The sequence below is a fragment of the Protomyctophum parallelum genome (assembly GCF_964188405.1).
Source record: "Protomyctophum parallelum genome assembly, chromosome: 11".
NCBI lineage: Eukaryota > Metazoa > Chordata > Actinopteri > Myctophiformes > Myctophidae > Protomyctophum > Protomyctophum parallelum.
In genome coordinates, this window is record NC_139707.1 from 33,758,595 (window position 1) to 33,769,355 (window position 10,761).

Genomic DNA, 10,761 nt, shown 5'->3' on the forward strand with positions numbered 1-10,761 from the left:
GTTTGGATGGGAGCAATTCAGAGGGAGGGAGGGAGGAAGAAAGAAAGAAAGACCATTGTCATTTTTCCATAGAATCCCCGTTTTAACCCTGTGTCAGCATCTGTGTCAGTTTGAATTTTGCGTTGGCTATTGTAACATAGCAGATATACAAGCTTGCCACTTCATGCCGCAACTGCAAGTATATTTTCTTTTCAAGAAATTCTTGAAAGTGTGAGAATTATAATGAGCCTCCGGCCTCTTCAATGTGGTCCCACGCTGTGATCCACTCCGAGGTATAGTGGTACACGAGGACGCCTGCTGTCGCTATTTCCATGTGTACAGGCTGTGTGCGTCCCTCCCCCTGAACCCCCTCCCACCTGCTCTTCACACCGCTCAGAGATTAGTTCCCCATGAGTGCCGTCGGTCGGCTCCTTGAGAATGGTCTCATTAACAGCTAGCGGAGCAGCGCCCGGGGCGGTGTGACTCTGTCTGCGATTAGGGGCCACACAACCAACGGTGCCACCTTAATCTGCCCGCCTGCGTGATGGACACCGGCGGGGAAATTGAAACCCTGGCCCTCTCTGTGTTATTATAACATAAAGAATGGTTATATGGAAGTGTCTGCCGCTGTAGAGGGGAGTCCATCCTAATAACAACCTGCAGCCTCATCTCCACGTGTGCAACGGATAATTTCTACTCTGCTGTTTTGACCTGCACTCTTTGCCTTCTACAGCATGTGCGTGCCCGAGGGGGTGCGTGCGTGCACCGTGCGTGCGTGCGTGCGTGCGTGCGTGTTTTAGACTTTTCTTTGCCTTTCTATATTTAGACGGGACCGTAAAGAGGCAGGAAACAAAAGGAGGCAGGAAGAGGAAGGACATGCAACATGCCCTCTTCTCTGTATCCTGTACTCAGGACTCGAGCAAGATCAGATCTCCCTTAAAAATTGTGTATGTCCTTTTTGTGCGAGAATAACTCTGTTTCGGGGATCCGACCAGCTGCGTTCTCGGAAAAGAGAAAGATAAAGACAAATTGTAAATCTTGCAGTGCAGCTGTGTGCCGGAAATGCAATTGATATCTGTCTGTCCATCGTCTATTTGTCCGTCCGTCTGACCGTCCGTCAGTCTTTCCGTCCGTCCATGTGAGTAAATGTGTACTCGGGCACTTTCCACCCCCGGTGTCCAGGAGCAGGTTTGAATATCGTGCAGAGATCCCGATGGCACCAGCGTGCATGGGGGTCAAACGTTGATGAATAACGCCTGTGACTTCAAGATCAAATGCATCGTTCATAATCCCCGGCCAGGCCTGTCCTGCATGCGCTGGAACAGGGCTGTGCAGTCCAAAAAGTTGTGTGATAATGGTTCGTTTGAGCCCCCTGCGTACCACGGGCTCTCCAAATTGCTTAATTTGTCAACATGCCAAGGTCTCGCATACAATGCATAATTACAAAATGATTTATGTGCGTGGCAGTCCCCCTTCGCACCACCACACCCCCTCCCGGAACTATTCCCTCGCCGATGAGGCGCACTCTCGCTGATGAAACTGTACAAAAGGCACCAAACTGTTGAAGATTTGTTTTAAGCTCGGTGACGGGGCGACGCGAGGCCCGGGTGACAGATTTGCGGGCGGAACACCAAGAGAGACTCTCTCTAGTCTCTTGATCAGCACGGCGTCACGGTGGTCGGTCACGCTCGGCGATCACAGATGAGTTATTGACCTGCCGGAGACGCTCAGGCTTTTGAGGAATAGCAGCCATTCATCAAGGCCTCTCTCGCAGCCGTGCCAATGAAAAGGGCCTCTTTCGTAAGACATTCATGAATACAAAAGGCGCCACCACGAACGATCAAGGTCCACTTGGCGCATTCTTGTCGTTTGTGTGTGTGTGTGTGTGTGTGTGTGTGTGTGTTTGTGTGTGCGTGCGCATTGTGTCATGGGTATACAGATTCATGTCACATGCTTTTGTTCATGTTTGTGCTCTTGAGCCCCAAGGGTGTCCTAATGAATCTGAAAAGAGGCCTATGTGAAGGAATCATTAACTTAATTCATTGAAGGAATTAATCACTATTAAAGTGTCACTTTTTAACCAGTAAGGCCTATTTCAGTCCTACTTCGGATTTGACTCAAGACTCACACAAATTGGTACTAGAGATGCAACCGATCCGATATTATATCGGTATCGGCCTCCGATCCAGCTTACTTAATGTATCGGAGATCGGATTAGATGGCACCGATACACGCTCCGATACAGGAGGGGGACACGTGTTTAATGTTTACTACAGTCCGTCCTGCACAGAGTGCAGTGAGCGAATCCAACCTCCAGTATGTACAGACTGCAAACGGAGACTATAGAAAAAAGCCCCACTAAGGTGCAATATGCAAGAGAATGGAATCACTTACAGACTTAACAGTAATAAAAATATAAAATTTACCCGTCACACAGATCAGTCAAGTGCTTGCGCAGTTCAGTTGTGTGGTGGAGCCTATCATCTAGCTGCGTTCTGACATTGTTGTTGATGAGATTGCTCTTGTAATCCATTCTTCTGCTATATATTTACTGCACACACGTGCTGTTTAGCGCTATGTGATTCAATCTTTGTAACTTTATTATTGCCATTGAAATGCTGCTGTGACGATGATGACGATGAAGAATAAGCGCACGTCGTCGTCGCAGTTAAATCCGTCTTTATATAATTGGCTCAGTTATCAAACCATGACATTGTTGTCAGAAGCTCAAACACTGATTCAGATTGTAAGTGTAGTGCAATTCTTAAGACAAAGACAGAGTTTGCAAACTAAAGTAGCATTAACACAAAAAATGCTGGAAACGTATCCATACGCTTTATTAATATCGAACGCCGTACGCGCGAAGCGTATGTATACGTTTTATACGTTTTTTTATTGCTTACTGTACATCAACGTCCTATGCTCCAGGACACCGAGGAAAATAACAGCGATCGTCTCCAGGAAGCTCCAATATGTGATCCGGGAGTAAAAAGCCCCTCCCTCCTGAAAAGAGGTCTGTCTGTGGCGAAGACGCTCCCTCCTCCAATGCCTCCATTACACGTATGGGTCTGCACGGCAACGGCATAGACCAACGCAGATGTCAGGGCATCTAAAATGGAGTTACCCATACTCTAGTATTAGTCTAGTGTCTGTGAATACACTCGATTCCCCCTCCCCTCCTGTTTCTACATGGTTTCTCCCGAGGAATCTTTGTGGGGGGAGTCTGAGTCTCTTCTGCCCGGATCGCATTGCAGTTTGAGTTCCCTGGCCCCAGGCCACACTGCGCCTTGTAATCGCCTTGCACCGCGCTCTCATTCTCGGAAAAAGATATAACGCAGTCGTGTCGATTTGCCCTCTGCCAGTATATAAACCAAGAATAATCTTCAACGATCGCCATTTCATAACGTTTTCAACACGCACACGGCACACGCCATGATCAACTAACTGCCTGGCTACGTCTTCAGTCTTCACCAGCCATCGCTATCCGTTGTGTGGATCGCCATCGCGTCTTCACTTTGTTTGTTTGGGCAAGAAGCACGATCAGCGATGGAAAAGAGCTTTATATCCACGGCAGATAAGTAAGGACGTATTATCGAAGGACCGCCATGATCAACTTACTGCCTACGTCTTCGTCAGCCAATGCAGCCATCATCGCTATCCGTTGTGTGATTGTGGATGTAGGCTATATCCACGGTATCGAGAGAGACGCCCAGCTGTGATATAGGTCTTATCACTGCAATTATAATGAATAAAAAGGCTACAATCACACAACGGATAGCGATGGCTGCATTGGCTGGTGACAACGTAGCCTCGGTCCCAGGCAGTTAGTTGATCATGGCGGTCCCTCGATAATACGTCATTACTTATCTGCCGTGGATAAAACTCTTTTCCATCGCTGATCTCTGCTTCTTTGCCCAAACAAAGTGAAGATAGCGTTGTCCAACAAAGCAGCCAGTTATTTGATCATCTCTCTCTCCTGTGCTTCTTTCCTCAAACATGTCCAGACATGTCAACCTCAACCACTAAACTCACCGATCCAGTAACGCATCTCACCGTTATACTATCGTTCTGAAGGCAGATATAAAAATAAACATAAATAAATTATTGTCATATACATACTACACACTGAATGAAAGCCCTAATTGTCTACTTTTAGGAGGAAAACAAATACATAATATTGATCCCATGTACAGTTTGTCAGTAGGATATTGAATGCAGTTGTTCAGGTCCAACTATTATTCACAAAATAAGGCCTATAGCGACATGTACATATTATATACCGTATGAAACAGAAGACCCTCTGCTTTCATAAGAAAAAAACTAATACTGTAATAATAATAAAAATCACACCCCTGTGAAGTGAGCATTTCCTCATGAAGTTATCATAGCGAGTTATAAAGGTTTAAAGTCACAGAGATTGACAGGCAGATATAAACATAAATTAATTATTATCATATACATACTACACACTGAATGAAAGCCCTGAATGTCTACTTTTAGGAGGAAAACAAATATACAAATATATACAAATATAGTTTGTCAGTAATTGGCTATTGAATGCAGCTTGCGCCCACCAGAGAGGATTTCAGAAAATGCATGGACCAGAAGAACTATTATTCACAAAATAAGGCCTATAGCGAAATGTACATACTATATACCGTATGAAACAGAAGACTCTCTGCTTTCATAAGAAAAATACTTCTACTGTAATAATAATGAAAATCACACCCCTGTGAAGTGAGCAGTGCAATGTTGCGCAACATTGCACTGCTCACTTCACAGGGGTGTGATTTTCATTATTATTACAGTAGAAGTATTTTTCTTATGAAAGCAGAGAGTCTTCTGTTTCATACGGTATATAGTATGTACATTTCGCTATAGGCCTTATTTTGTGAATAATAGTTCTTCTGGTCCATGCATTTTCTGAAATCCTCTCTGGTGGGCGCAAGCTGCATTCAATAGCCAATTACTGACAAACTATACATGGGACCATGTGTATTTGTTTTCCTCCTAAAAGTAGACATTCAGGGCTTTCATTCAGTGTGTAGTATGTATATGATATTATTTGTGTTCATTTTTATATCTGTCTGTCAATGTCTGTCAACTTCAACCTTCCATATCTCTGCTGTTTTTTCAAGCGAGCAGCGTGCCTTCAAAAGCAGGTTTTAGAAAAAGGTCAATATCTCCAGAATGGAAGATGGTAGAATCATAATTTTTTTTTTAAATTGAAGTGGACATGTTTGGCCTACTTTTTATTTATGCGATGTGATTCTAGCTATAAGAGGCCCCTCGCTGTGGGCCCCTAAAAAGTTCAAAAGTCCAATGTTAATCGCTTAGCACCAGCAAGCCTGAGCAAATAGAAAACTCTAGCATACAATGTGTTAACAACACCAGCTAGCACCATAACAAACGTCCTGAGGTATTTTTTTTCTCCCCGAGTTCTGTCGGTAAGGATCAAGGCTTTTGTCACATGATAGCGCAGCTGATTTCCGGCATCGCATTAGGGGTAAAAAGGTACCACGTGCATATAGCAATAATAATAATAATTTCTATTATTATTATTATTATTAATAAACCATAGAATGAATTAACAGGTTACATGCAGGCATCACTTTAGGGGTAAAAATTTACCTTTGCACATAATAATAATCCATAGTATTAATTAACAGGTTGCCATTCCCTTAAGGTTTACAGGTTAAACAGTTCATATTCTTATTTTTACAGGTTAAACACTTAACCATAAACATCCCCTCTTTGAATTTTTTTGTATTTATTTGTTTTGCTATGTAGCCTACAGCAAATATCGGATCGGCAAATATCGGATATCGGGAAATTTCAAAATTAATATATCGGATCGGATCGGAATTGAAAAATCTGTATCGTTGCATCTCTAATTGGTACACCTTTGTACCGATTTCTATCTATCTATCTATCTTTCTATCTATCTATCTATCTCAGATTTGTCTCTGGAGTCATGTGATCAAGATGTATACGCATCAGTGAGGTTGATCTATTTGCCAAAAACAGCCAATCTACAAGTTCACGACGCGCTGTGAGCTGTAGATTGGGTATTTGTGGCTACTACAGTAGATAGATAGATAGATACGTAGATAGATAGATAGATTTGGTGTAGGCAGTGGCGAAGTGTACTAAAGGTGGGCCCTGATGCAGACTGTTTGGGACTGACATTCGATCCTCCAGTGCATGGCACGCTACCTGCTACAGATATTATCAAAGTATTCTGCTGCACCCCTGGACCCACTTCTGTTCTAGAGCCATTAATGCCAGGCGACTGCACGGAGACATAGACGATACGTTTGAGTCTCGGTCTTTGAAGTGATAATGGTGACATCCAGAGAACCATAGCAAGCTGCACAGAATCTGTTCTTTAACAAGGACACTTGGCTTGATGAAATACAATCCACCTCGTCACTGTGTGCATTAGAGATCAAGATGTGTCTTTGTTCTTATCTTGTGAAGGCCAACATCTAAAAATTGTTATTGAAGTGCTTATAGGCATGAGTATATAGAATAGATTATGGAAATGTGTGTTTAAAACTGCTTGAGGTTCAAGTTTTGTCTGCTTGCAGTTGCAGTTTGTAAAAACAAAACAAACAAAAGAAAGACAAACACTGATCTGATCTGATTAATCACAGAATTGAAAGTTGCCTGGAGTCAGGGGTATATTCACCGTGGCTTCGTGGTCAAAGCACATTCTTGAAGAAAATTAAAGGGTTAGTTCAGATTTTTGGACTTAAAGGTGTAGGAAATACTTTATTACAATTAATGTGACAGTGCGATGTAGTAACCCAAGATTATGCCCCCCGGTTTTGGGATAAAATCTGCCTCATCAGCTTGGCCTTCATTATGAAAAATTCCCCGGAAAAATAAATGTTAAAAATACATTAATCTCTCCTTCCCTTGGACCTATTTCTACCATTATAGAGCAACTCACATTCAACTTTGTCCCCTCTGAAAGGGGCGGCAGTGGCTCAGGTGTAGAGTGGCCAGATGGGAACCGCAAGGTTCCCAGTTCGAACCCGGGCTCCCCCAGAGTTAGTGTCGAGGTGTCCTTGAGCAAGACTCTGAACCCCTCCCGATGAGCAGTTTGGTGCCTTGCATAATTTCCAATGCCATCGGCGTGTGAATGTGTGTGTAAAGCTATATAAATGCACCATTTACAATTTATGGAACTATTTTTGCTAGCCCCTCCTATATCCAGCTTTTAGTGTGCATGTAAACACAAACATTAAATGCCATTGATAATGAGAACGCAAATTGTGATTGGCCGGAAAGAGATGATGTATGATGGCGTATGATGATAAGAGCACCCCTCACTTTTTTTTGTTTCCTGTATCACTACGCCAGAAGCAGCAGAAAAACAGACAGAGAGGTTAAAGTTGAAATAGGTCAACAATACAAATGTTTTGTGGTTTCATTATTTTGATTGAGTGGCCCCCAGTGCCCCCCACTAACTGACCGGAACTACTTAATATTCACCAACACCAGACCAGAACCACGGGACTCGGGCAAGCTTTATCCAAAAATCAGAACTAAGTTAAGTAAGTTCACAGGTATAACTTGCTCATGATGGTTAAGAGTCATGCCTAAATCTATTGAAGTTGTAGTGTCAAGTCTCATCTCAACATGCTTTTGATTGATTGATTGAAGTGCAGAATTACAGTACATTTCAAATACAACTCAATACAAAAACTGCATGTTTTTAGAGATGAAGAATAATACATATTTTAATTATTTTTACAACGTGCCAGTAATATGTGAGTTTAAAGGAGAATTCCATGCTAGAATGCTTTCTTATCTTTCTTACCTTTCTTTGTAGTTGTTACGTCCCCACCAAAGAGGTCCAGGTGTTTTTTTGTGCAAAAACTCCTTATTGGCTATTTTCCCTACCATAAGCCCTAAATGAATTGCATTGCATTGAATGGGGCTATGGGGTGTTATGCTAGTTCGCTTATTTCCATCGAAAGAAGTAGTAAAGTGTGCCGCTTGGGATATTATTTACATTATGAAGAGAGGATATATACAAATAAATTATAATTTTGAGCGATGGAAATAAGCGAATTAGCACAACACCCCATAGCCCCATTCAATTCCCATTCAATGCAATTCATTTAGGGCTTATGGTAGGGGAAATAGCCAATAAGGAGCTTTTGCACAAAATAACACCTGGACCTCTTTGGTGGGGACGTAACAACTACAAAGAAAGGTAAGAAAGCCTTTTAGTATGGAATTCTCCTTTAAAGTGTGAATGTCTCCAGCACTGTGATGCACTGACTTGATCACCTAGCCTTGCGTATCGATACTAATATCCCTGTGTGGATATTAGTCTTGTCCCTCTCAGTATTAGATTTTGTATTTCTTTTGTTGCAATATCTCACCCCATATTTGCATACTGGGCCCTGGTTGGTTATAGCCTGGTTCCAGACAAATCTGGTTGGCTCGTCACCACTTCGGCCGTGATGTCCTCCCACAATTGGGACGGGCCAGACTTAATCTGCCTGGGGCAATATGAATTGCAAAGGCAAATGAAGGCTGGCTATGCGATGCGACAGTGCACCCGCTTTGAACCCATAATCACAGTAGGTTACTCATCAAGACCATGCCATGGAGCAAGTAGGCTCTATTGGAGCCTACTAGCTGTGACGGAAATGAAATGACTGCCGGCAAAGCGAAAACATTGTGAAACTTACGTGGCCGGTTAAGACTAAGGTTAGGGTTAGGTGTTTTTACAACTGATTGCAGCCCTTCCATTCAGAGGGCAACAAGATGCCCAAATATGGAGATGACTGACGTCTTAGTATAGTGACATCACAGATGTACTAACAATCAACTCTGATAACGGGTACAGCATATTTTACACCCCATTACACAGTCAAATCGTTTCTCTACAATGAATTGGCCTACCATGTCTATGCACCACCCTCCTTCGCCCAGCATGGGGTCATTTCCCATGAACACGGGGAACGTGCTGAATCATGAACAGATTGGTCCAGATATTGGACATGCTGGAAGGAGCAGCAGCGTGTGGAGTTCTGGGCTAGGAAGTCCCAACCGCGGCTCACCCAGTGTCATCAGTATGCCCAAGCAACAGCCAGCATGCCAACCGTCCTTCTCCATAAACAGCACGTATGGGTTTGGAATGAACCGTAGTCAGGCTTTTTGGATGAACAACTCTATGTCGAGCAGCATCTTCAATGGCAGGGATGTAAGGGACCATGTAACGGGACTGGATTTGTCCGAATTCCCTGCACTAGTGGACAGGGGTCGGAGGGAAGAAGGGGGTGGAAACCCAGCATCATACCTCGGTACGTTGACAAGACCTTCAAATGAACAGACACATGCGCAGAGTGGCCGCAAACACAAGCATGCAACATTGAGCAACAATGAGAATAAATGCAACATACATTTCACTCCTAGCCTCAACTTAAACCCCAGTCCTGGCCACCACAACTACAACAGTACTGTTAACATAAACTCTACTCCTGGCCACAACCACACGCACCTTACGTTGAGCAACAATAACAGTAAGACCAACTTAAACTCGACTCCTGGCCACAACCAAAAGCAACCTACGTTGAGCAACAATAACAGTAAGACCAACTTAAACCCCACTCCTGGCCACCCCAACTACAACAGTACAACCAACGTAAACTCAACTTCTGGTCACAACTACATGCACCCTACGTTGAGTAATGATGACAGTAAAACCAAACTAAACTTCACTCCTGGCCATAGCTTAAACTCCACTGGAAAGAGCACACCCAATGCAGATGGACTCAAGTCCCCCAGAGACAAGGCACCCTCACCACAGAACAACCAGAAGAAAGGGATCCAGGTGTTGCCTGATGGCCGGGTGACAAACATTCCTTCAGGAATGGTGACGGACCAATTTGGGATGATTGGACTGCTGACATTCCTTCGGGCAGCAGAGACGGATCCTGGAATGGTCCATTTGGCACTGGGAAGTGACCTCACAAAACTGGGGCTCGACCTCAACTCGCCCACAAATCTATACCCCAAGTTTGTTTCCCCTTGGGCATCGGCACCTTCTCAAGCTCAGGATCTTGACTTCCATGTTCACATAAGGGACAAGTTGCCTGCAGTAAAAGTTTCTGGATATGGTGAAGACCTGCTGTTCTACCTGTACTACATGCAGGGTGGAGACCTCCGGCTTCAGGCAGCAGCAGAGCTGTTTAAGCGGGGCTGGAGGTTCCACAAGGAGGTGCAGGTCTGGATCACAAGGATACCCGGCATGGAGACTGCGATGACGGCCAAAAGCTACGAAAGGGGAACGTACTACTTCTTCGATTGTCTCAACTGGAAGAAGAGGATGTCCAAGGAGTTCCACCTGGAATATGACAAGCTGGAAAAGAGGCCTCATGTGCCGACAACATAAAACCACAACCCAGCCCAGCAGGCCTTCTAAGACCCAACCTGTTCCATGAACTGCAGCTGTTACAGCCACCAAGGGGGCAGTAGACTATAGCTGTTACAGGCCACAGCCCTAGCCACCAGGGGGCAGTAAACTACAGCTGTTCCCCTAGAGACAGTCGTATTTTTTACGTCTTTTGACATGTGAAGACTGTTATGTCTTGGGCAGAAGGACTGACAATGTGACACAATTGAATGGTTTCACCTCTGAGGGCAGGAAAGTTGGTTGTATCAACGGTTCTTAATCTGGGGTTAGGGATAGAAACTTTTACACATTAAGCGTCAAAGTTTCTATTGTCCATAAAAATGTTCATGCTGTACATGATCACT

The 10,761-nt window shown here is 43.9% G+C and overlaps 1 pseudogene across 1 annotated transcript; it reads left to right on the plus strand.

Annotated features, from left to right (window-relative positions):
• The first annotated feature begins 9,673 nt into the window (after window positions 1-9,673).
• LOC310866974 (CCR4-NOT transcription complex subunit 2-like) lies at window positions 9,674-10,426 on the plus strand (annotated as a pseudogene). The gene has a single exon. The product of its transcript is annotated as a CCR4-NOT transcription complex subunit 2-like (transcript).
• Window positions 10,427-10,761: the final 335 nt, after the last annotated feature.